Consider the following 26,998-nt stretch of genomic DNA (forward strand, 5'->3'; position numbering starts at 1 on the left):
ACACGCTCTTCACCATGAGAACCCTCAGCAATATATTTGGAATGCACTCATATTACAACGTGCAGCATCACTGCCCACTCTGACATGCAAACTTAATACATCACCACATCTCACAACAAGATACTTACATTGCTCAATGGATATGTCCTCAGTCAGTCACATATCATCACACACCCACCCTACCCTGCTTAAGTTACACAGATTGTCACATGCATGCACAGATGCAATAACAGCATACAACAACTATATGACACTACTCATTTCACCTTTCTGCACATTAAAGTACACAACTGGGGTATACCCTTCACATACACGTGTCACACTATGGCACAGTTATATTTCATATAGGTACCCTAATATAGGCTCAGATAACATCATAACCCTTCACCTATATACTCCCCTACATTACATACATAACGGTTCTTAGGGACTGACCTTTTACGTAGATATGACACTGCACACAGAACGTGGGATTTTTCTGGTAATAGCCTGATATATTAAGCATGTGGATTCTTGAAAACACAGCTGGACTACCATCTCCTGTATAATATCTATGTACAAAGTTGATTCCCAACATCATCTTAAGTCCGACAAAGTAAGACAGCGAGGTAGAACCCATGGGGAGACCTATGGGTATATATACATCACATCTTGATAAGACAAGCAGAGGAGAGCAGGAATTCCCGGCCGACACACTGACTCGAGGCGCTGAGGTTTCTGCATGCAGACACTCCAGCTAGCATTGGTCTAAATCCCTTGCGGGGTGTCCAACCCAAGACCAAGACGGGGTCCCACAGAGTCTCACTTGAGGTAATGTGGTTGACTTTATCCTAGAGGGATTCTTGGCTTAACACCTACACACATGCCAGGAGTACACACTATTACACACTATCATTATCATGTATTTTATCTACTTGTATGTATTCATGATGATTCTTGCAAGATTATAGAGCTCTACCATCCTTTTACTTTCATAGTGCTTATAATCATGTATATCTGTTACTGTCTAGTGGTTGTTGTAGCTCATCTATTTTACACTAGAATAATGATTGTTCAATAAATGCATATTGGAAAACGTCCAGACCATTTATCCTGTGTATCTCTCTTAGACTAAGTGAGCACGAGTGACTGAGCGAAAAGTCGCACACTGTTTCCACGGTCCTGCGGAATCAGGGTTGTCATGTTCGATGGTTGCCAAAAACTATTCTCTCCTTGGTAAGAGGCGATTCTAGTGGTACTGTGAGCTAGCTGATACAGAAGGCCAACATACCCGGTGGGGATGTTTAGTATGAGTCTGACAGCAGTCTTACAGTGTATGTTGTCCGAACACACAGATCCTATATAGGTTTCATAGGAACTACACAAACATAGTGCCGACAACGTTGGTTGGGTACTTATTTAGCAGTCAAAACTGAGTAGCTCAGTCATGCTAATCTAGACCCCCTATTCACATTTCCCCAGAGACGTCTGGAGTGGGACGGTACAAAACTCTGTCGCAGCTGAGTAGGAAAAATCCTACTTATTGGCTGTTTTATTGGCTGTTGGTTAATCAAGCTTGATAGAAACATTGTTCCTAAATTGCGCATAACACCTTATCTTAGTTCCCTTGGCAAGCTCTTCTTTACTAAAACAATGACTGAGCCAGAAAATAACGTTGCACATGAATTGCAGCTCTCAGCAGAAGAGGAAGATGCAGATGCAATTCACATTGCAGAACATTTTAGAAATGCTGTATCCATAAAACTAGGTGCACATGGTTTAACAGCAAGGGGTGGACTGGTTGCTTTCGTGATTGAGGCATACTAATCATTTAGAACAGAGATATTCTCTTCATGGGTCACATTCCTGGGTGCAAATGCAAGAACAAAAACATTTCATTACTACACAGAAGGTGAAATACCGGACGAATATTGTCCCTATGAGGACATTGAATTCCACTAACTTACTAGGAACACTATACTGGTTTAAAGGCGCCCTCCGCTATATACAAGAAATAGAGTAAGACTCAGTCCGCTCTGAATAGAAAGAGCGACGTGGCCAGTACTAGCGGCCTACACATCACATCTTGACTTTGAAACGATGCCAGGAAGAGACTTACTCACACTTCATAAAGAACTAATAACACTGTACAGAAATATGACACAATTCGGGATGAGGACACTCACAGTACAGCCAGCAACGGCTACAACAACGAGTCCAGTTCAAAATACAGCAACTAAAATCACACCACGAACATTACATGCAGTAATGGACAAAATGCGGGCAAAATGTGAACAAATGCCATTATGGGTAGCTAAAAAAATAACACAGCTAGAAGCAGTATTCCCAAATACAGTGGATAACCAACATCCCACCTCAGACAAAACTGCTGGCTGTGCTGCACCTCTTGGTCTCTGGTACCCTCCAACCAACAACCGCCTGAGTCAGAGGAGTTACACAGCCAGCCAATCCAAGTCCCTCACAACGGTCATGGATGACACCATTAGCTTGGTACTTCACCCACACTGCGCAGGAACAGCCGAAGACCAAGCGATGCATCTACGCCACAACTGGCTTCCTGCACATATTATGGGGCAATTGACTGCACACATGCCGTACTTGTGCCCCATGGCAACACTGCACACATTAACCGCAACAGAACGCGCACATATTTCATCTATGTGCCGGCAATAGTGGACCACCGGGGAATCTCCACCAACGTTGATGCCGGCAACCCAGGCAGTGTGCATGAGTCCAACATCTTCCGACAGTCCATCATCAACCAGCCCTACCAGGATGGCACCCACAGAAATGCACTGCTCATTGGCAAGTACCAAAAGACCATCCCACACACTTTTTTTTCCAATGTTTTTATTGAATTTTAAATCATCAAACCGCAAACGAAAATGCAAAAAGATAAAGTTACAGATCACATAGACCAAAATCAGTTTTGAAAGGCAAAAATGTTGATACATGACATAGTGACGAGCAGGGAGGGGGGAATAAAGCATGAATGACACCACTGCAGAAGAATTTAGTTACACGCTGGACATTATACAACAATGAGCATTGTAGAGAGATGGTCATACATCACATGACAGTGCCAAATTATCTGCAAGAATACACTAGGGCATTAAACATAAAATAATGACAACAATAATACTTTAACCGTCTTCAGAAGTTTGCTGTGTCAGGCGATATTGGGCAAATAGACCCCAAAAGCTTTTCGGGCGGTTACAAGGCGGGAGCATTTCATTATAAACATCTGATTGGGTGGTACAATAAATCATGTCACGTTCCCACTCTGCAACAGTAGGTACAGGACCCCTCATCTATCGCATCGCCAGTCTATGCTTAGCTAACAGGAGTCCCATCGCCGGGAGTTTACGTACATTTTTCCGGAGATGATTAGAATACCCTAGAAGCGCCAGCAAGGGATTCGGAGCAAGGGTGTGCCCAATTATGTCATTCAACATCTGAAACATCTTACCCCAGTAGGCTTCCACCTCAGGGCATTGCCAGGCCAGATGAAAAAACCCAGCCCCCAACATATCACAGCACTCACAGTTATCAGAATCACGTAAACCATATCTAAAGAGGCGTAGTGGGAATAATAAACTCTATTAAAAAATGTAAAGTGTGCCAACCTATGACGACCATAAATGGAAATCTTCCGAGTGACTTTGCAGCAACAGGACCATACTTCGTCCGTGATAGGGACGCCTATATCCGACTGCCTGGCCTGTCTAACACTACTGAGAGCAGAAGTCTTAGTAGCTAAGGCTGAGGCATCAGGGGCCCGATTCACAGAACTAACTTAAGACAAATTCCTAAACTTACTACTTTTGGTATTCACAGAAGTTAGGATTTTGTCTTAAGACAGACTCCTAACTTTAGGACTCCTAAATGCCTTCTGTGAATACAGAAAGTCTTAAAAACAGGATTTTTCTCAATTTAGTAGTAGTAAAGAGTCCTAAAGTTAGGAGTCCTAACTTTACTACTACTAAATTGAGAAAAATCCTAACTTTAAGACTTTCGGTATTCACAGAAGGCATTTAGGAGTCCTAAAGTTAGGAGTCCTAACTGTGCTACTACTAAATTGAGAAAAATCCTAACTTTAAGACTTTCGGTATTCACAGAAGGCATTTAGGAGCCCTAAAGTTAGGAGTCCTAACTTTACTACTACTAAATTGAAAAAATCCTAACTTTAAGACTTTCGGTATTCACAGAAGGCATTTAGGAGTCCTAAAGTTAGGACTCCTAACTTCTGTGAATACCGAAATGAGTAAGTGTCTTCTGTGAATACCAAAATGAGTAATTGCTTTCTGTGAATACCTAATTGGTAGTAAGTTTAGGATTTTGTCTTAAGTTCGTTCTGTGAATCGGGCCAGATATCAGCTTACCAGGGACTTGTGTGCTCAAAAGTGTAGTCAGAGGTGGGATGTCAATTGGCTCTAGGAGCTCGGCCCCAAGTACAGCTTGCATAGCATGCCAAGCTCTAAAAAAATTGAATTTTGTCAGTGCCGATTGTGAATTGTCAGCGCCAGCCACGTCTTCCCATGTGCCCACTGATGGAGCGAGATAGTAAACAAAATTTTGTTTAAACTCGCGAAGTCACATTTCCATAACATGAATAATAAAATTAATGATTTGTGATGTGTTGTGATAATATAACCTAGATTAAACTTTACACATGGGGGACTAACATGTGTGCTCATAAACGTGCATAAGTGTTGCATCTTTTTGTTCGTGCAAATTAATAAAATAATTTATTGTTTTCGTTTTTGTCATTACTAACTGCAGCAAACCTAAAAGAAGCATGTGCTTATTTTGCTTTTCCTTGTCTATGTGATGTCATTTCTACTATTCTAGGTGCATATAAGTTTCATGGATTTATGAAGATTGGTAGATATAAACGCTGCTTTATTTGTTTGCATTTGCTAGGTAACATTTGACTAATTCGGGTGGGTTAATTAATTAGTAAACCTAGGGTGGATACAGAATCAACATTATTTCTTACATTAATACTTTTCTTGTTTTTGTTTATTACTAGAAAGCATAAGTTGCCTGCTTTTAGGCCTAGTTTGCTCGAGTTTACTAAAGCTGAAATTTACTTCTGCAAAAGTCACGAGATGCCCATTCTGAAATAAAGTGTTCGTCAAAGCTGCATTCACAAAGCAAAAACTGATGTGCTGTCATCATTCTGTCGGACGTGGCCAAGGTCGGAAATGTGATAAAGGACAATTTTGTCAGCTCTAACTTGGCACCCACGGAAGTAAATCGAACGCTGCGAGAACATTAATTTACAATTGTTGCAAACCGAGGAAGCTCCTGGTTGCATTCGGAAAGGACAATGGTTCTTAAGAAATGTGACCTAATGGAAGTTTTGAAATGTGGGTGACATGTCACTTGTCACTCTCAACCAATGGGACTTCGTGGATTTATGAAAACTTTCCTTTGCTTAGATTAGCTAGCATAGAAAGGTATAAAAAGTCATGCCCTTAGGGATGGGCTGGCTGCTGCTTTCTGACTTTCCGATGAGGGTGAAGTGCTGTCGGACTTTGCGTGGAGCACGTAAGAATCCTCAAAGAACTTTACTTTAATTTCCATTTATTTAGCTTAGCTAGGGACTTAGGTTTTAGAAATGCTAAACTTTTAAATACTTACTTAAACTTTGATTCACTTGCTTAATTTGTAATTTTTCATGATTCTTTACAAACATGCTTGCTTTAATGCTAATAAATTACGTTTATAAAACTACATTTTGAAATACCATAATTTAGTAAATAAAATCTTACTTTTGACAAACAAGCTGGTCTTGATTATTCAGAAGTGCAGGTTACTATTAGCTAGATCACGTCGCCAATGGTGGTCAATTATATAGTTAGGATTTGTTATAATGACAACTTTCTTACTGCAAATGTATAAATTTGTATATATTTTGTAAATAAGGTGTATATAGATTTGATCTGACCACCTGATTCAGTAGGCCCAAATATGTCAGGTTTATAAATGGGTCCATGAGTTAGTGTATAATTTTGTTTATAGGTTATGAAGTTGGGTAGCGTTGTTTATGGCATATTTCCTATAGGCCGCTGGATCAATTCTCTGGTAGCAGAAATTGATGGTTGCTAAGGGTAACCAAGGTAATATGTTGGTTGCTAAGGGTTACTAAGGTGTTATGGTATGGAAATAGGATCGATGTTTTAACACATGTTGAGTTTGTTTTTCGTGCTATCTGTAAGCTATACCGGTATAGATTGTGTGACGAGAAATTAGTCACGCAAGTCATCTGTTCTGTTTGCAGTGATATCGCCGAGTATCACAAGTGGTATCGCCGTGTACCATAGTGTTGTCGCCGTGCAGCACAGTGTTAGGGCTAGGTATGAATCTTGTATAGTGAGGGTTTTCTAAGAAATTAGAGCAGCATGAGAATAGGGACAAAGCGCCTTCCATAAAACTCACTGTGATAAGAGTATTAGTTATATCCGAGCTTGAGTGAAGGGTAAAGTAGCGTCGGTGCATGATTATCTATAAACAGGTTAGAGTCCTGTACGGGTACATGTTTTATATCTAACAACAGGTGAGAGCCCTGTACGGATAACGTCGTTATTTTGCTAACGGTGCATGATTTCTATAAACAGGTGAGAGTCCTGTACGGATTTCATGTGTGTTTGAAATTAGGGAATTTTCCGTGTGAAAGTGCGAGTTTGAATTGTAATTTATGTTCAAGTGGAACTCTTAGAACTGTCACTTCGCGGTGCGTTCAGAGGAAAACGAGTTCATAATTTTACGTGTTAGAAGGGTGGGGTAAGTGTTACTCTACTGACAATTGAAAATTATCCTTAGTGTGAATAGCGCCGACTATTCCGAAGTGTGGATACTTGAATGCATGTAAACTATCCTAAATAGTGAAACAAACAGATGAGTCCTTATTGTCATTGTTAAGAATTAATTTACACTGAAAAGTGTTCTTAAAATGGTGCTGTGAAAAGATTTTGTGAAGGAGGGGTAAGCGCCAGGAGTGAGAAACGAGAAACCGCAGCTGCTGCGTACGTCACAGAGCCGCGCTGGGATTGGGTGACCTACGTCACAGACTTTATTCTGATTGGCTCTTGAGTCTCTGACGACCTGTAAGCTAATTGGTTCTTCAGGAAAACTCCAATTTTATTGGTTGAGCAGAAAAGTGACGTAGCTCAACTGTCATTGGCTTGTTGGTGTGTTTCGCGCACGGATTGGTTGTTTTGTGGAACATCCCGGAAATATTTTACGAACGATTTTGTGAATTAGATTTAACTCTTAAAAATGAGTTATCATTTTAAACATGTTGAGAAAAAGCCAACATTATTTCAGAAATTTAAAAATTTATTTTCGCCTGACAAGAAAATCGAAACGCGAGGTGGTAAATTACTTCATAAGTATAAAACACCTGCAGCGTACATGGAAGGTGAATATGGATATCATACTGTTTTATGGTTTGATAGCTGGAAACGATATACAAAGGATGACGGTGTTTTAACTTGGCCTGATGATGGTTCATTTAATGTAAAAGTCTTGAGAAATTTACGAGAGAAAATGAATGCTCTTATTCCAAAACCGAGACCAACTCAATTTGAAGCTTTAGTTGAGTGGGAAGATGAGATGTATCAACTACAAAGAGAAGCTAGTGGAATTAAAAGACCTTCTAAAACTCCAGCTTGGAGAAGAGATACTCATGAAGATAGATTGCGAATGTGGAGGCAGGGAAACATGAGTGAAGGATTGTATTTAATTCAGGAAATGGTTATGGGTACTCCTACTGGGAAATCTATAGAAAGTGAATCTGAAGATGCAGTTATGGAAGAAATATATACTACAGCTAGAAAGAATCAGCCTTTGAGACCTCCTAGATCGTGGTCTACTCCGGTGGTTTCTACTGAAACTTCACCGAGTGCACCTCCAATTAATGAAGCTCCTAAACTTTATCCAAATAATTGTGAAATCATTGAAACTCCTAGAAGGCCAGAATTTGATAATGTTCGAAATGAAGGTAGACATTTTACAATGGCTCCAAGAGCAAGGGAAGCTCCAAAAGATTATACAAGAGAGACAAGAAATGTTGAAACTGTCGATTCTGCTGAATATTTAAGATCTAAGGAAGAATTAATTAGAAGAATGACAAAAGGCATGGAAGCTGTGACAGTTCCAGTAACGATTGGTCCTGTTCAGCCTGTATTTGACCAAAGAGAAACAAGCAAGACAGGATTAACTATTCCTTTAAATGCAGAAATTCAAAAGGTTGCCGAAAAATTTTATTCAGACCTATCTGAAATAAACTCTTCTAGATCGAGAATGCCTGATTTAACCTTTAATGAGGATTTATCTCCAAAAACACCAATGGGTGCTATATCAGATGTAGGGAGTCCTGAAGTCAGGGTGACCACACCAAAACTTGATGTGGCCAAATTAAAAGCAAATATCGAAGAATTAATAATTGGAACTATTGGTCCAGATAGTTTAAATTACTATCGAGATGATGAACTATTGTTCATTTGCAAAAGCATTCAGTGGAAAACAAAGAATAAGTATGATCAATTAGAGGATCTAGCAGCCGAACTAGAAATCGATGTGAGTAAACAAAAGAATTTTGCAAAGCATTACAGACTAGACTTTTCAGAAAGTGATATTGAGAGTTTAAACTCAATGGGAAGAATACTACATATAAAAGATTTGATTGTTTACATCAAAAAGCTGGGAGAACTCAATAAGTGGAGAGTGAAATGGACGAAAAAGAAGGAAGATGAAAGATTGGAGAAAATGTCAAAACAATTTCCAATGAGAGAGATAGCAGGTGGAGGATATGTTCATGTCCCTTGGTCGAGACAGGACATACTGTTGTTTACAAATGACTTTCCGAAATTGAGGGAGAAACCAGTAGAGTGGTATAGACAAGTGGATAGGTTTATTAAAGTCTCAAAAGTTCTGTGGATTGATTAAGATGGATTTTTCGACATTGTCGTTCCATCAGATCTTTGGACAGAATGCAAGATATCAATAAGTTGGCCAAAAACAGAACCTGAGCGAATCAAAGAAACAGGTGCTCCAAATCCACTTGTAATGGATTTTTACGAAAAGGTGATTGTTTGGATGAAAAACAAAATTCCACCCAAAGAAGTTGATTGGGTTAAAATAGAAAGGACAAATCAGGAAACAAAAGAATCTGTTCATTCTTTTTATGAGAGGCTACTGTTAATTTTTAAACAATACAGTGGCTATGAAAAACTAGATGAAAAAGATATGAGTCATTTTGTCTATAGATTTGTTTATGGACTAAAACCTGAAATTGCAGATATGATCAGGAATAGCATTGTAGGATGGCAATCACTTTCTGTAGATGATATTCTGAGAAAAGCTAAATATTGTAGTGATGAATTGGAAGTGAGACAAAAGAAGCTCAAGGAGAAAGCCATGTGGGCTCAGGTAAAAGTGGCTGAGCAACAGATTGCCAGCATGGGAAATAAGAACACAAATTTTGTTCAAACTGGAAATACTAACCAGATTCAAGGAAAGCTTAAAGGTAATATTTTTCCGAAGAAATTTAGCCCAAAGATTGAGGAGTTGAAACAAAGATTACCTTGTTTTAATTGTGGCGAAATTGGACATTGGAGAGACGAGTGTCCTAAACCTCCTAGAAACTTAAAGAATCCCTTATTGAATCCACAGATGCAGAATGGTGTTGACCTGCAGCAACAGCTACAGATGCAACAGGGGTTAAACGAGTTAAACATTCAGCGACAGTTGCAGCAACAGCAACAGGTGAATAACCGTCAGGATCAAGTGCCACAACCACCTTTTCCGAATTGTGGGGGAGTTCAAAAATATAATCCAAACGTGGGATTTCAGGGAAATGAACAGGTAATAAAACCGCAAAAACAGCAAAAGCAGCAAAGAGTACAAATGCAAAATGCTTCACAACAATTTTTATTAACAGAGAGTCAAGACAGTGATTCTGATGATTATTGCTGACGGTGCCCGGGAGAGGAGGAAGAGTGTGTTGTTGGAGCCACTCTTGAGGTTGACCAGTCTGGTCCATTTGTAAACGGGAAAGTTAATGATGTAGACATCACTTTTCTAGTGGACACTGGTGCTACCCGTTCTACTGTTAGATCAGTGGAAATTGAAAACCTACCTCTCTCTGGGGATACCATCCAAGTTGTTGGAGTAAGTAATCAGCAAATTAAAACTGACTTAACTGATCCAGTTCCAGTCGAAATTGGAAATTACAGAGACAAACACAGATTTGTGGTTTGTAATAGTAGTCCAGTGAATCTATTAGGCAGGGACATTCTATGTAAAATGAATTGCAGAATATATTGTTCTCCTGATGGAGTTGAATTACAAACAATGGAGGAAGATGGTTTGTACAGGATGACAATGATGATGATGGAAGCAGAAGAAACAAAATTGTTTCCTACATTAGAAAAGAAAGATTTACCTGAGGAACTCAGAGAAACAGTGAAATCTGAAATATGGGATTTTACTGGAAATGAAATGGGTCTGATGAAAAACATAGATCCAGTAAAAATTACATTGAAACAGGGAATAGAATTTCCAAACATTCCACAGTATAAAATGAAAACAGAAACAATTGAAGGGATTACACCTATAATTGAAAAATTCATCAAACAAGGTGTATTAAAGGAAATGGAGAGTAGTCCTTGTAATTCACCAATTATGGGAGTTAAAAAGTCAAATGGAACATTTAGAATCGTACAAGATTTGAGAAAGATTAATCAAATTTTCGTTCCATGTTGTCCTGTGGTTCCAAATCCAGCAGTAATTCTGTACCAAATTCCACATGATGCTGAATGGTATACTGTCATTGATCTTTGCAATGCATTCTTTACAGTTCCTTTGCATCCAGACAGTTATGAAATCTTTGCTTTCAGATTCCAAGGTAGGACCCTCGGATGGTGTAGAATCCCTCAGGGCTATACAGAGAGTCCTTCAATCTTCAATGAATTGTTAAAAAGATCTTTAGAAAACCTAGACTTACCTGGTAGGTCTACGTTGGTGCAGTATATCGATGATCTGTTGATAGCTGCTAAGACAAGAGAAAATTGTGTAACTGACACAATAATACTGTTGAATCGCCTTGCAGAAGAGGGACATAAAGTGTCCCCAGCAAAACTACAGTTTTGCAAACAAGAAGTAAAATATCTTGGTCACAGAATTGCAAAGGGAAAGAGACAAGTAACAATTGAGAGAATAAAAATGATTCAAGCAATGTTACCTCCAAGAACACAGAGACAGGTCAGAATGTTCTTGGGAATGGTTGGTTACTGTCGACAATGGATAAGTGGATTCTCAGTAATTGCGAAACCACTACAAAGACTGACAAAGTCAGATGTAAAAGATCCAATTATTCTCAATGATGCTGAGATGGAATCTTTTGAGAACCTGAAAAAGAGCTTATGCCAAGCTCCTGCTTTAGGTATGCCAAATTATGAGAAAGATTTTGAACTATATTGCAGTGAAAGAGAAGGATGTGCATTATCAGTGTTGATTCAGAGACATGGAAATCTAAAGAAACCTATTGCATACTTCTCTGCAGTTCTTGATCCCATTGCAAAAGCATTACCAGGTTGCTTGAAAGCAGTTGCAGCTACAAGTATTAGTCTTGAACAAAGTGAAGGAATCATTATGGGATTTCCTGTGAAAGTTTTTGTGCCTCATTCAGTTGAAATATTGCTGACAAGAGGTAAAACTCAGCATTTGACAAGTAGCAGATTGACAAAGTATGAGAAAATCATACTAGGAGCAGATAATGTTTCGATTTCAAGATGTTTAAATCTGAATCCTTCTACATTACTGCCTGATTCTGAAATCATTGATGACATTGAGACAGAACATGAGTGTTTAGATGTCATGGAATTCTGCACTAAACCAAGAAAAGACATCAAAGATAGACCTTTGTCTGAATCGGATTTTGTCTACTTTGTAGATGGCTCATGTTTAAGATCCGAAGGAGGTGTCTTGAAAGCTTCATATTCAGTTTGTACAGTTGCAGATGTTGAAGAAGCATCATGTCTTGAAGGAGTTCGTTCAGCACAGGTGGCTGAATTGATTGCTTTAATTCGTGCATGTGAAATATCGAAAGATATAAGAGTTACCATCATTACTGATAGTCAGTATGGATATGGAGTTGTGCATGATTATGGACAACTCTGGTCACAGAGAGGATATATGACATCAGCAGGGTCACCGATTAAAAATGCAGTTTTCATTAGGAGATTAATTGAAGCAATACAATTGCCGAAAGAAATCGCTATTGTTAAATGTGCAGCGCACACAAAAGGAGTGGATTATATCTCCAAAGGCAATGCCTTTGCAGATGAAACGGCTAAATACTGTGCAAGAAAAGGTTATGCATACAATCGGGAAAGGAGTAAAGAAACTGATTCAAATTCATTAATGCTAACAACAGTTGTAGAAACATGGCATGAGATTAGAGATTTACAAAACGAAGCAGATGATGAAGAGAAAGATCAGTGGTTAAGATCAGATTGTAGACCACGTGATGAAGATGGAGTGTGGGTTTACAAAGATCGCAGAGTGGTCTTACCAAATTGCTTGATTGCTGATATGGCCAGATTATATCATGGTCCAGCACATCTTGGAAGAGATTCTATGATTAGACTTTTCCGAGAAACATGGTTCAATACTAAATTCAGAACAATTGCAGAATCTTTTTGTCAAAGGTGTTTGTCATGCCAACAAATGAATCCAAACAGAAAATCAGTGGTGGGGACAGGAATAATTGGTCGAGAGGGTGGTCCCTTTACCAGGTTACAGATGGACGTCATTGAAATGCCCTTACACAATTGTTTAAAATATGTTCTAGTAATTGTTTGTTTATTTTCAAGATGGGTAGAGGCTTTTCCTACACGACATTGTGATTCAATTACAGTAGCAAAACTGATGCTCAGAGAAATCATCCCAAGGTACGGTTTTCCAGTCACTATTGAGAGTGATGGAGGAAGCCATTTTGATAACAAACTGATGAAGTTAATTTGTGAAGCTTTGAGCATTGAGCAGAAGATACACTGTGCATACAGACCAGAGGCATCTGGGGTAGTTGAACAGATTAATGGAACAATTAAAAACAGAATTGGAAAAATGTGTCTTGAAACAGGTGTAAAATGGACTGATGCTCTTCCACTTGTTTTGATGTCATTAAGAAGTACACCAGATAAAAAGACAGGTTTGAGTCCTCATGAAATTATAATGGGAAGAGTTATGAGGCAAGCTTTTGTACCTGTAGGTAAACTATTGAGCATAAATGACAGTGCTATTTTGGACTACTGTAAAAGGTTATCTGATATGGTGACTTCTGTGTCTAATCAGGTGGGAACTGAAGCACAATCAGATGAAAAAGTTTTGACACATGATCTGAGGCCTGGTGATTGGGTCAGAACAAAAGTACATCGGAGAAGAAATTGTCTAGCTCCTAGATGGCAGAAGCCTAGGCAAATAATTTTGATCACTACTAATGCTGTAAAATGCAGAGGATTGAAACGTTGGATTCATCCGAGTCATACTATTCCAGTACCAACTCCTGAGAGTTCTGATGTTGAAAGTGATACTACAGACGATTCTGATTCTGAAGCAGAAGGTGAAACAGAAGGTGAAATAAATCCAGATTCTGAAGATCGACAAGAAAGTCGACATCTGGAACCTGTGCCAGTGAATGGAAATTTGACAAGAAAAGACTTAGAAATCATTGAAATAGATTCTGAAGGTGAAGAGAATCTGTTAAAAGGAAAGATAACTGAGGATTCGGTTGTCTCCATCGAAGATAGAGAAGCAGAACAAAAAGAAGTTTCAGACCAGGAGAGTATCGAAAGGCAGAAAACAAGCTCTGGAGTAAGGAACAGAAATCCAAAATCTGGGAAGTTGGGGGTAATTGAAGAAGAGGAGGAAGACGAATTACCAAGTACCAGTGTTGGAAAACAAAGTGGTGTTCCTGAAGGAGTGAAATTGCCGAATAGAGAAGTTCCTGAGTCAATTGAAATTTCAGACTACGAAACTGAAGAAAGTGACGTGGATGGTGAAAGTGAAAACAGAAAGAAAAGGACTTGGAAGTCAGAATCAAATAATTCCGAACCAAGGAAGAAGTACGTGAGAAAAGCAGACCACTGGCCTGGTGGAAGATTGAGAGTCAGGTTGATCAAGAAACCAAAAGAGCAAGTTGAAGAAATCAGTAGTCAAAAGAGTCCTGGAAAGGAAGTTGGAGTTGGAAGGAAAATTGAAGTGGTGTCGAGAAAAGGGAAAAGAATAGTAAGACCAAACCAGAAATACAAGTCTCCTGAGTGGACTTATTTAGTAATTCCACCTGTTATTGACATTTATGGTAGTAGTGAAGAAGAAGACGAAATCGAGGAAATTAGTGACAATGATTGAAGTACAGAAATTTTAATTTGGCAAAAGGCTGAAGAAACTTTGTTAGTTGACACAAGGTCGAAGAAAAACTGTTTAGTTGAAGAAAACTTATGTATGACATAAGGTCGAAGAAATCTTGTTTAGGGTTTTAAAAAAAAAAATAAAAAAAATATTTTAAAAGGGGGGTGTAAATATAAATTTAGATTTTAAAATTTTTGTTTTATTTTGTTTTATTTTGAGGCTAAACTAACCAAAAATGCCTTATGTTAAAGAGAGCACTTCAAGGTGTTCTGTTTTTAAGAGATGCTGTAAGATGACTCTGGTGTGTCTGCTCATTTTAATTCTGCTCTGGTTAGTTTTAGCTGTGATTATCCCTTTAGAGATGAACAGAGAATTACACAAAGTTAACATAACAAGCAAAGCTTTGGTTAGCCAAACTAAACATAGTGCATCTGCAAAAGTTATTGATCATCAGCCTAACATTCAACAAGATAAATCAATTAGTGATTTTTCAAGCAATACATTCACAAAGCTTTTGAGTGAATATGTAAAGGTAATGGATGCAAAAGACTGCTACGTCTGCGTCAAGTTACCTGCTTCTGTTTCTGAGGGAGTAACATATAATATGCTTCCTCTTACTTATGGTGTAACATGTAGTGTGTTAACTAGCTTATTTTATCAAACTGGACGCTTAGAATTTTACTATTCAGATTTTGACGAGATTTTCGCAAATATAAAGATTGAAAATGCTTTAAATAAACATAAGAAAGCCAAACAAATGAGAGAATTTTTCCTTGTTACTAATGAACTCACTTATGAGTATGCTTACAAGAATAATCTAACTTGCAAATTAAGTGCTGAAGGAAAGAAATTTTTGAATATGGTTGAGGAGAGGAGAGCAATTTACAAGAGGAATGAATTAGTCAAGCAGACTAAGTCAAGATTCTGGCAGAAAGAGGATGAGAAGTTAAATGGCAAAATGCTTGAAAATGTTGCTATTCACATAGATAAACCAGTTAGTGGAAAGCTTTGCATTAGAAGAGATAATACACTTTTTGATAATTATTTTGTAGGTGCAAGTAACTGTGAAGATACTTATCAGATTATGGGAGGTTGGGGATTTAAAGGTGGAAAGGATCCAATCTTTCCTGGGATTTATTTTGTTTGTGGTGACAAAGCCTACTACAACCTTCCAGACCACTGGTATGGAACTTGTTATGTGGGAATTGTTTTTCCTAAAGTATTTCATGTCGATAGAGATTCAGAAGGATTGTTTAAAATTCATAATTATGTAAATAGAGTCAAAAGAGAAACTTTCACTGAAGTTTTGGGAGATATTTTTCAAGCAGTAATACCTTTTGTTGGTATAACCCTAAATGCAGGGAGAATCAGAAAATTGTCCACTATAGTTGATAGATTGTCAACTGACACAGCTGATGGATTCCAATTAGTGAATGTTGAAGTAATTGCAATTAGATCCATGGTAATTCAAGATCGCCTTGCTTTAGACATACTCCTAGCAAAAGAGGGAGGAGTCTGTGGCATTTTGCATGTGCAACATTGTTGCACTTATATACCTGATGAAAGTAAGAACATTGAGATGTACATTAAGAACATTACACAGATGCATTCTGAGATAATTCCTTTAGAAGAAGATGATTTTACAGGGAAACTTTCAAAAAGATTTCAAGCAATTAAAAATTGGTTTCATGACATTGGAAGTTCAATTCTTGGCAAGATTTTGGCACCTTTGATTATAATAATATTCATTTTTATTTTGACCAAAATAGGTTGTTTGTTACATAAAAGAAAGAAGCAGTTGAAAGAAAAGAAAAGGATCTATAAACTTAGAAAAGAAGAAGAAAGAGAGATTGAGTTACAGGAGTTACACAGAGAACGCTATGCAAATTCCGAGGATTTTGCAGATACTGGTTTTTAGAATTACTAACTCAAATGAATTTGAATCATTTTCTCGGAAGTTTAAATTACCAAATTTTGGGTGGTGGTGTGGTGATTTGTTAATCACCAGATGAGGGAGTTGATGGAGCGAGATAGTAAACAAAATTTTGTTTAAACTCGCGAAGTCACATTTCCATAACATGAATAATAAAATTAATGATTTGTGATGTGTTGTGATAATATAACCTAGATTAAACTTTACACATGGGGGGACTAACATGTGTGCTCATAAACGTGCATAAGTGTTGCATCTTTTTGTTCGTGCAAAATAATAAAATAATTTATTGTTTTCGTTTTTGTCATTACTAACTGCAGCAAACCTAAAAGAAGCATGTGCTTATTTTGCTTTTCCTTGTCTATGTGATGTCATTTCTACTATTCTAGGTGCATATAAGTTTCATGGATTTATGAAGATTGGTAGATATAAACGCTGCTTTATTTGTTTGCATTTGCTAGGTAACATTTGACGAATTCGGGTGAGTTAATTAATTAGTAAACCTAGGGTGGATACAGAATCAACATTATTTCTTACATTAATACTTTTCTTGTTTTTGTTTATTACTAGAAAGCATAAGTTGCCTGCTTTTGGGCCTAGTTTGCTCGAGTTTACTAAAGCTGAAATTTACTTCTGCAAAAGTCACGAGATGCCCATTCTGAAATAAAGTGTTCGTCAAAGCTGCATTCACAAAGCAAAAACTGATGTGCTGTCATCATTCTATCGGACGTGGCCAAGGTCGGAAATGTGATAAAGGACAATTTTGTCAGCTCTAACTTGGCACCCACGGAAGTAAATCGAACGCTGCGAGAACATTAATTTACAATTGTTGCAAACCGAGGAAGCTCCAGGTTGCATTCGGAAAGGACAATGGTTCTTAAGAAATGTGACCTAATGGAAGTTTTGAAATGTGGGTGACATGTCACTTGTCACTCTCAACCAATGGGACTTCGTGGATTTATGAAAACTTTCCTTCGCTTAGATTAGCTAGCATAGAAAGGTATAAAAAGTCATGCCCTTAGGGATGGGCTGGCTGCTGCTTTCTGACTTTCCGATGAGGGTGAAGTGCTGTCGGACTTTGCGTGGAGCACGTAAGAATCCTCAAAGAACTTTACTTTAATTTCCATTTATTTAGCTTAGCTAGGGACTTAGGTTTTAGAAATGCTAAACTTTTAAATACTTACTTAAACTTTGATTCACTTGCTTAATTTGTAATTTTTCATGATTCTTTACAAACATGCTTGCTTTAATGCTAATAAATTACGTTTATAAAACTACATTTTGAAATACCATAATTTAGTAAATAAAATCTTACTTTTGACAAACAAGCTGGTCTTGATTATTCAGAAGTGCAGGTTACTATTAGCTAGATCACGTCGCCAATGGTGGTCAATTATATAGTTAGGATTTGTTATAATGACAACTTTCTTACTGCAAATGTATAAATTTGTATATATTTTGTAAATAAGGTGTATATAGATTTGATCTGACCACCTGATTCAGTAGGCCCAAATATGTCAGGTTTATAAATGGGTCCATGAGTTAGTGTATAATTTTGTTTATAGGTTATGAAGTTGGGTAGCGTTGTTTATGGCATATTTCCTATAGGCCGCTGGATCACCACTCGCCCGTGTTTAAACAAATCCCCAATTGTATTTATGTGCAAACTATTTAGGGAGTCTAGGGTCCCCTTCTCCAAGCTGAGCGCGAACCATTGGCACCACTTCACCCGCAACCGAGGCCAATACAAATGTGCACCATTGTACATTCTAAGAAGTGCATTCCACGCATGAAAAGTGGAGTTGATCGAGTCAAGTATTCCAAAATGTATTGTGGGCGCCTGAGTTAAAAAGCGCGGCAATGCGTACTGGGCAGCAGCGGCCTTTTCAATCTGGAGATGAGGCAAATCATGTGGGCCTTGCACCCATCTATATGCGTGAGAGGCCTGCGCGACCCTGTAATAAAGTTCAAGATTCAAGGCACCCAATCCTCCAGCCGTGTACGATAGCATGAGAGTATCCAAGGCGACTTCAGAGGACTTACCCGCCCATGCAAGCTTAGTCATCAGAGACCGAAGTTCTCGAGACAGGTGCTGAGGCACCACTATAGGAATATTGACAAAAAGAAAGAGCAGGCGAGGGAGCACTACCATCTTCATTAATGAGACCCTACCGGCCAAGGACAATGGGAGCCAGATCCATCTATCTATATCATCACCGAGCTTATCAATCACCCTACCGTAATTAGCCTTAATTACGACTACTGCATCTGAGTGCACTTGAATGCCCAGATAACACACCGGGTCGGACTTACATTGTAGTGGGAAGTCAAGAGGTAACTGCACCGTGGCTGGTGTCAATGGGAATATTATGGACTTATCCCAGTTAATCCTAAAACCAAACAGAACCCCAAAACGCAGAACCTCACGTATAACAGGAGCCAGATGGATCTCGGGATCGCAGAAATTCAAGAGTGTATCGTCAGCATAGGCTGATGTGATTAGATTTTAGTTAGGAAAGCGAAGCTCTCTGTGACCATGATATGCCCGGAGTAGGGGTTCAGCAGCCACTGCATATAATAACGGGGATAAAGGGCACCCTTGTCGGGTGCCTCTGGAGATTTGGAATGGGACTGAGACATCTTCACCCATACGAACTCGGGCTATTGAGGAGTTATATAGCACCAAGATCAATTGCAGAAAGACCTCACCGACTCCCATTCGACGCAACACTGCATGCATGAACTTCCATTCCATCGAATCGAACGCCTTTTCGGCATCTAAAAAGATCGCAGATGTCTTAACCTCTGACCGAATATGTTGCAGGGCACCAAACACCGTGCGGAGATTATACGAGAGCGTGAGTCCTGGTATAACAACAGCTTGCTCAGGCCTGATCAGTTGAGGAAGTAGCGGGGATAGACGATTAGCCAGAATTTTCGCACAGATTTTGGTGTCTACGTTGAGTAGTGAGAGCGGGCGATAAGAGGGGCACTTCTGGGAGTCCTTATCCGGTTTAAACAAAGTGATGAACAGCGCCTTGCGCATAGAAGAAGGCATTATACCATCCGCAGCTATCTAGTGAAATAAAGTTATTAGATGCTGGATCAGGAGATCACAAAAACACTTATAGAAGGTGACCGTGAGACATCCAGCCCGGGGGTCCGGCCCTCTCGCATCGAGCCCAGAGCTAGCTGAATCTCTGAAACCTCAATTGGACACATCAAGAATTTGCGTTGCCAGTTCTGTAGCCAGGGAAGTTGAATATATTACAAGTAGTGTGCTATGTCATCATCGCTGGGGGAAAGCTTGGAGCAATAAAGCTCCTGATAATAGGAGCGAAACTGATAGTTAATTTAAGTTTGTTCTGTCAGGACTGCACCTTCATTGATTATCATTTTGGTACTGCACCCAGAGTCCATGTTGTGGCGAGCCATCGCCTCTAGCACCGAACCCTTCTGGCCGAAGCATACTTGCCCATATGCTTGACCTCATTGTCAGCTTCCTCATGAAAGTTAACCAACGTGGCTTTGAGTTGCTCATGCAAATCGGGGTAATTTCTGAGTGACAATTGAGCCTCCAGATCAGACAGACGGGTCTCTAGCAAAGCAAGACGTCCTCGAATAGTTAATTTAAGTTTGTTCTGTCAGGACTGCACCTTCATTGATTATCATTTTGGTACTGCACCCAGAGTCCATGTTGTGGCGAGCCATCGCCTCTAGCACCGAACCCGGAAGGTCAGCCTCACCATCAATTCTGGCCGAAGCATACTTGCCCATATGCTTGACCTCATTGTCAGCTTCCTCATGAAGTTAGCCAACGTGGCTTTGAGTTGCTCACGCAAATCGGGGTAATTTCTGAGTGACAATTGAGCATCCAGATCAGACAGACGGGTCTCTAGCAAAGCAAGACGTCCTCGAATGGCCTGGAAAACACCCGCATGTTTGTTAATGGCAACACCTCTTATGAAAACCATGAACGCCTCCCAAACCGTGGCAAAGGAGTCAACCGATCCCATATTAATATCGAAGAACTCAGAGATCGCGTCACGCAACTCGGAATTAAAGACTGAATCCAATCTATACTAATATAATAAAGAGAGAGCCCAAACCTTTGAGGCGGGTAATTTCAGGAACCACAGCACCAATCACAACACCCAATACAGCGTTGGAAAGGGCAGTTGCAGCAGAAGGACATAGGCTATGCAGACGCCCACCATATACATATAAAAGGTAAAAGAACCGTGCCAGCAAAGTAGTCCCTTGTGGGCGTGTCTGCGATGTGCTGTGGGCCTGACAAACGCTGGGGGCGTGTGGTACGTTCCGCCCTTCAAGCCATGTCTCATATCATGTGCTGTGGGTGTGTGCTGGGGGCGTGGGCGTGTGCGGGGCGCGGGATTACGGAAAGAAAATAGCGAACGTTGTGACCAATATTTCATTGTTTTTTCTTCCTAGGTTATGTACATTCCAGCTTCGGGTGTGCTCGCCCTGCGCTTCCAGTGACGTGCACCTGCTTTGCTGTATGGAGGTCAGGCATGGCGCTATTCCCAAGGGCCGGAAGGAGCGCAAACAGGGGCCATTGTGCAGGAAATGTAATCTTGCCTTAACTTCCGGTGACGCCTGAAGCGCACACTGGAGATTTTACACTTCTGTTGCGCACAGGCCTCACGCCACGCACATCCGGACACAAGGCCCACCTCCACGGAAATAGCAAGAAAGGGACTATCCCTCCCCCGGGAATATGTGATGATATTCCGCAAACCAACATCCTGCATACCATCACTCCGCAATTTTTATAACTCGGGACTATTACTCCGCAAAGACATCGGGCCTGATTCACAGAATGAACTTAAGACTCAATCCTAAACTTACTACTATTTTGGCATTCACAGAATGAACTTACTACTTTTGGTATATGGTCCGGGATGCCCGCCACCCCTTCCACGACCAATCCCAATGGTAGGAGACAGACACAGTTTGAACTTTTGGAAGGCAGGGGGGCCTCGTGACCCCCCCTGCCGTATTTATTAAAATATGAAACAAAATGTAAAACTTTAAATAAAAAGGTTACATTTATCATGTACAAAATTCAACTTTCATTACACTTGATGAAGACAGGTATCGAGGCTAACTTTAACAAATCTCTAATACAAAGATTTTCCTAGCCGAGTCTAACATCATGACATCGTGCATTGCATACGAATTTTGTACATCCTATCGTTAAGGGCCAACGGCAAGGTCTTAACCGGTGTCAGATCCCTATCACCAAATTTCCGCCCTCTCGTAGTGGCGCATGCGCAGAGGGCTTTACCCTCGTAGCCAACCGTAACTTCCCTTGTCATGGGGGCCCCCTTCCACTCGACGCCATCTTAAGGTCGTCCAAGTTCCCGTGCGGGGTAACCGTAAGAAGGACAGCGTGGACTCCCCCCCTTTCCCCGCACTCTTTTCCGCCGCAGCGGATATCCGGTCCCCGGGATATTCATGGGAGGGGCATATAGCTGTATCCCCCTGGGAGGGGCCTATGGCCGTCTCCCCCTGGGCGATCCCATCCGTAATGGGTGCCGCCCCCCCGTGGGAGGGGCGAATGGCCGGCTCCCCCCGGGCGCTCCCATCCATAATGGGTGGCGCCCCCACTAGGGACCTTGAAATCACTGCTCACCGATCATGACCTTACCGCCCGACCGAAGACTAATAAATACGACAGTTAATAACCTACTAATGGAGAAAAAGAAAAACCTATGCAAAATTTATATCCCAGCTGTGAATACAGAAAGTCTTAAAAACAGGATTTTTCTCAATTTAGTAGTAGTAAAGAGTCCTAAAGTTAGGAGTCCTAACTTTACTACTACTAAATTGAGAAAAATCCTAACTTTAAGACTTTCGGTATTCACAGAAGGCATTTAGGAGTCCTAAAGTTAGGAGTCCTAACTGTACTACTACTAAATTGAGAAAAATCCTAACTTTAAGACTTTCGGTATTCACAGAAGGCATTTAGGAGCCCTAAAGTTAGGAGTCCTAACTTTACTACTACTAAATTGAAAAAATCCTAACTTTAAGACTTTCGGTATTCACAGAAGGCATTTAGGAGTCCTAAAGTTAGGACTCCTAACTTCTGTGAATACCGAAATGAGTAAGTGTCTTCTGTGAATACCAAAATGAGTAAGTGCTTTCTGTGAATACCTAATTGGTAGTAAGTTTAGGATTTTGTCTTAAGTTCGTTCTGTGAATCGGGCCAGATATCAGCTTACCAGGGACTTGTGTGCTCAAAAGTGTAGTCAGAGGTGGGATGTCAATTGGCTCTAGGAGCTCGGCCCCAAGTACAGCTTGCATAGCATGCCAAGCTCTAAAAAAAATGAATTTTGTCAGTGCCGATTGTGAATTGTCAGCGCCAGCCACGTCTTCCCATGTGCCCACTCGCCCGTGTTTAAACAAATCCCCAATTGTATTTATGTGCAAACTATTTAGGGAGTCTAGGGTCCCCTTCTCCAAGCTGAGCGCGAACCATTGGCACCACTTCACCCGCAACCGAGGCCAATACAAATGTGCACCATTGTACATTCTAAGAAGTGCATTCCACGCATGAAAAGTGGAGTTGATCGAGTCAAGTATTCCAAAATGTATTGTGGGCGCCTGAGTTAAAAAGCGCGGCAATGCGTACTGGGCAGCAGCGGCCTTTTCAATCTGGAGATGAGGCAAATCATGTGGGCCATGGACCCATCTATATGCGTGAGAGGCCTGCGCGACCCTGTAATAAAGTTCAAGATTCAAGGCACCCAATCCTCCAGCCGTGTACGATAGCATGAGAGTATCCAAGGCGACTTCAGAGGACTTACCCGCCCATGCAAGCTTAGTCATCAGAGACCGAAGTTCTCGAGACAGGTGCTGAGGCACCACTATAGGAATATTGACAAAAAGAAAGAGCAGGCGAGGGAGCACTACCATCTTCATTAATGAGACCCTACCGGCCAAGGACAATGGGAGCCAGATCCATCTATCTATATCATCACCGAGCTTATCAATCACCCTACCGTAATTAGCCTTAATTACGACTACTGCATCTGAGTGCACTTGAATGCCCAGATAACACACCGGGTCGGACTTACATTGTAGTGGGAAGTCAAGCGGTAACTGCACCGTGGCTGGTGTCAATGGGAATATTATGGACTTATCCCAGTTAATCCTAAAACCAAACAGAACCCCAAAACGGAGAACCTCACGTATAACAGGAGCCAGATGGATCTCGGGATCGCAGAAATTCAAGAGTGTATCGTCAGCATAGGCTGATGTGATTAGATATTAGTTAGGAAAGCGAAGCTCTCTGTGACCATGATATGCCCGGAATAGGGGTTCAGCAGCCACTGCATATAATAACGGGGATAAAGGGCACCCTTGTCGGGTGCCTCTGGAGATTTGGAATGGGACTGAGACATCTTCACCCATACGAACTCGGGCTATTGAGGAGTTATATAGCACCAAGATCAATTGCAGAAAGACCTCACCGACTCCCATTCGACGCAACACTGCATGCATGAACTTCCATTCCATCGAATCGAACGCCTTTTCGGCATCTAAAAAGATCGCAGATGTCTTAACCTCTGACCGAATATGTTGCAGGGCACCAAACACCGTGCGGAGATTATACGAGAGCGTGAGTCCTGGTATAACAACAGCTTGCTCAGGCCTGATCAGTTGAGGAAGTAGCGGGGATAGACGATTAGCCAGAATTTTCGCACAGATTTTGGTGTCTACGTTGAGTAGTGAGAGCGGGCGATAAGAGGGGCACTTCTGGGAGTCCTTATCCGGTTTAAACAAAGTGATGAACAGCGCCTTGCGCATAGAAGAAGGCATTATACCATCCGCAGCTATCTAGTGAAATAAAGTTATTAGATGCTGGATCAGAAGATCACAAAAACACTTATAGAAGGTGACCGTGAGACATCCAGCCCGGGGGTCCGGCCCTCTCGCATCGAGCCCAGAGCTAGCCGAATCTCTGAAACCTCAATTGGACACATCAAGAATTTGCGTTGCCAGTTCTGTAGCCAGGGAAGTTGAATATATTACAAGTAATGTGCTATGTCATCATCGCTGGGGGAAAGCTTGGAGCAATAAAGCTCCTGATAATAGGAGCGAAACTGATAGTTAATTTAAGTTTGCTCTGTCAGGACTGCACCTTCATTGATTATCATTTTGGTACTGCACCCAGAGTCCATGTTGTGGCGAGCCATCGCCTCTAGCACCGAACCCGGAAGGTCAGCCTCACCATCAATTCTGGCCGAAGCATACTTGCCCATATGCTTGACCTCATTGTCAGCTTCCTCATGAAAGTTAGCCAACGTGGCTTTGAGTTGCTCACGCAAATCGGGGTAATTTCTGAGTGACAATTGAGCCTCCAGATCAGACAGACGGGTCTCTAGCAAAGCAAGACGTCCTCGAATGGCCTGGAAAACACCCGCATGTTTGTTAATGGCAACACCTCTTATGAAAACCATGAACGCCTCCCAAACCGTGGCAAAGGAGTCAACCGATCCCACATTAATATCGAAGAACTCAGAGATCGCGTCACGCAACTCGGAATTAAAGACTGAATCCAATCTATACTAATATAATAAAGAGAGAGCCCAAACCTTTGAGGCGGGTAATTTCAGGAACCACAGCACCAATCACAACACCCAATACAGCGTTGGAAAGGGCAGTTGCAGCAGAAGGACATAGGCTATGCAGACGCCCACCATATACATATAAAAGGTAAAAGAACCGTGCCAGCAAAGTAGTCCCTTGTGGGCGTGTCTGCGATGTGCTGTGGGCCTGACAAACGCTGGGGGCGTGTGGTACGTTCCGCCCTTCAAGCCATGTCTCATATCATGTGCTGTGGGTGTGTGCTGGGGGCGTGGGCGTGTGCGGGGCGCGGGATTACGGAAAGAAAATAGCGAACGTTGTGACCAATATTTCATTGTTTTTTCTTCCTAGGTTATGTACATTCCAGCTTCGGGTGTGCTCGCCCTGCGCTTCCAGTGACGTGCACCTGCTTTGCTGTATGGAGGTCAGGCATGGCGCTATTCCCAAGGGCCGGAAGGAGCGCAAACAGGGGCCATTGTGCAGGAAATGTAATCTTGCCTTAACTTCCGGTGACGCCTGAAGCGCACACTGGAGATTTTACACTTCTGTTGCGCACAGGCCTCGCGCCACGCACATCCGGACACAAGGCCCACCTCCACGGAAATAGCAAGAAAGGGACTATCCCTCCCCCGGGAATATGTGATGATATTCCGCAAACCAACATCCTGCATACCATCACTCCGCAATTTTTATAACTCGGGACTATTACTCCGCAAAGACATCGGGCCTGATTCACAGAATGAACATAAGACTCAATCCTAAACTTACTACTATTTTGGTATTCACAGTATGCACTTACTACTTTTGGCATTCACAGAATGAACTTACTACTTTTGGTATATGGTCCGGGATGCCCGCCACCCCTTCCACGACCAATCCCAATGGTAGGAGACAGACACAGTTTGAACTTTTGGAAGGCAGGGGGGCCTCGCGACCCCCCCGGCCGTATTTATTAAAATATGAAACAAAATGTAAAACTTTAAATAAAAAGGTTACATTTATCATGTACAAAATTCAACTTTCATTACACTTGATGAAGACAGGTATCGAGGCTAACTTTAACAAATCTCTAATACAAAGATTTTCCTAGCCGAGTCTAACATCATGACATCGTGCATTGCATACGAATTTTGTACATCCTATCGTTAAGGGCCAACGGCAAGGTCTTAACCGGTGTCAGATCCCTATCACCAAATTTCCGCCCTCTCGTAGTGGCGCATGCGCAGAGGGCTTTACCCTCGTAGCCAACCGTAACTTCCCTTGTCATGGGGGCCCCCTTCCACTCGACGCCATCTTAAGGTCGTCCAAGTTCCCGTACGGGGTAACCGTAAGAAGGACAGCGTGGACTCCCCCCCTTTCCCCGCACTCTTTTCCGCCGCAGCGGATATCCGGTCCCCGGGAAATTCGTGGGAGGGGCATATAGCTTTCTCCCCCTGGGAGGGGCCTATGGCCGTCTCCCCCTGGGCGATCCCATCCGTAATGGGTGCCGCCCCCCCGTGGGCGGGGCGAATGGCCGGCTCCCCCCGGGTGCTCCCATCCATAATGGGTGGCGCCCCCACTAGGGACCTTGAAATCACTGCTCACCGATCATGACCTTACCGCCCGACCGAAGACTAATAAATACGACAGTTAATAACCTACTAATGGAGAAAAAGAAAAACCTATGCAAAATTTATATCCCAGCTGTGAATACAGAAAGTCTTAAAAACAGGATTTTTCTCAATTTAGTAGTAGTAAAGAGTCCTAAAGTTAGGAGTCCTAACTTTACTACTACTAAATTGAGAAAAATCCTAACTTTAAGACTTTCGGTATTCACAGAAGGCATTTAGGAGTCCTAAAGTTAGGAGTCCTAACTGTACTACTACTAAATTGAGAAAAATCCTAACTTTAAGACTTTCGGTATTCACAGAAGGCATTTAGGAGCCCTAAAGTTAGGAGTCCTAACTTTACTACTACTAAATTGAAAAAATCCTAACTTTAAGACTTTCGGTATTCACAGAAGGCATTTAGGAGTCCTAAAGTTAGGACTCC

The sequence above is a fragment of the Lissotriton helveticus genome, chromosome 1_1 (genome assembly GCF_964261635.1).
Source record: "Lissotriton helveticus chromosome 1_1, aLisHel1.1, whole genome shotgun sequence".
In the NCBI taxonomy this organism is placed as follows: Eukaryota; Metazoa; Chordata; class Amphibia; order Caudata; family Salamandridae; genus Lissotriton; species Lissotriton helveticus.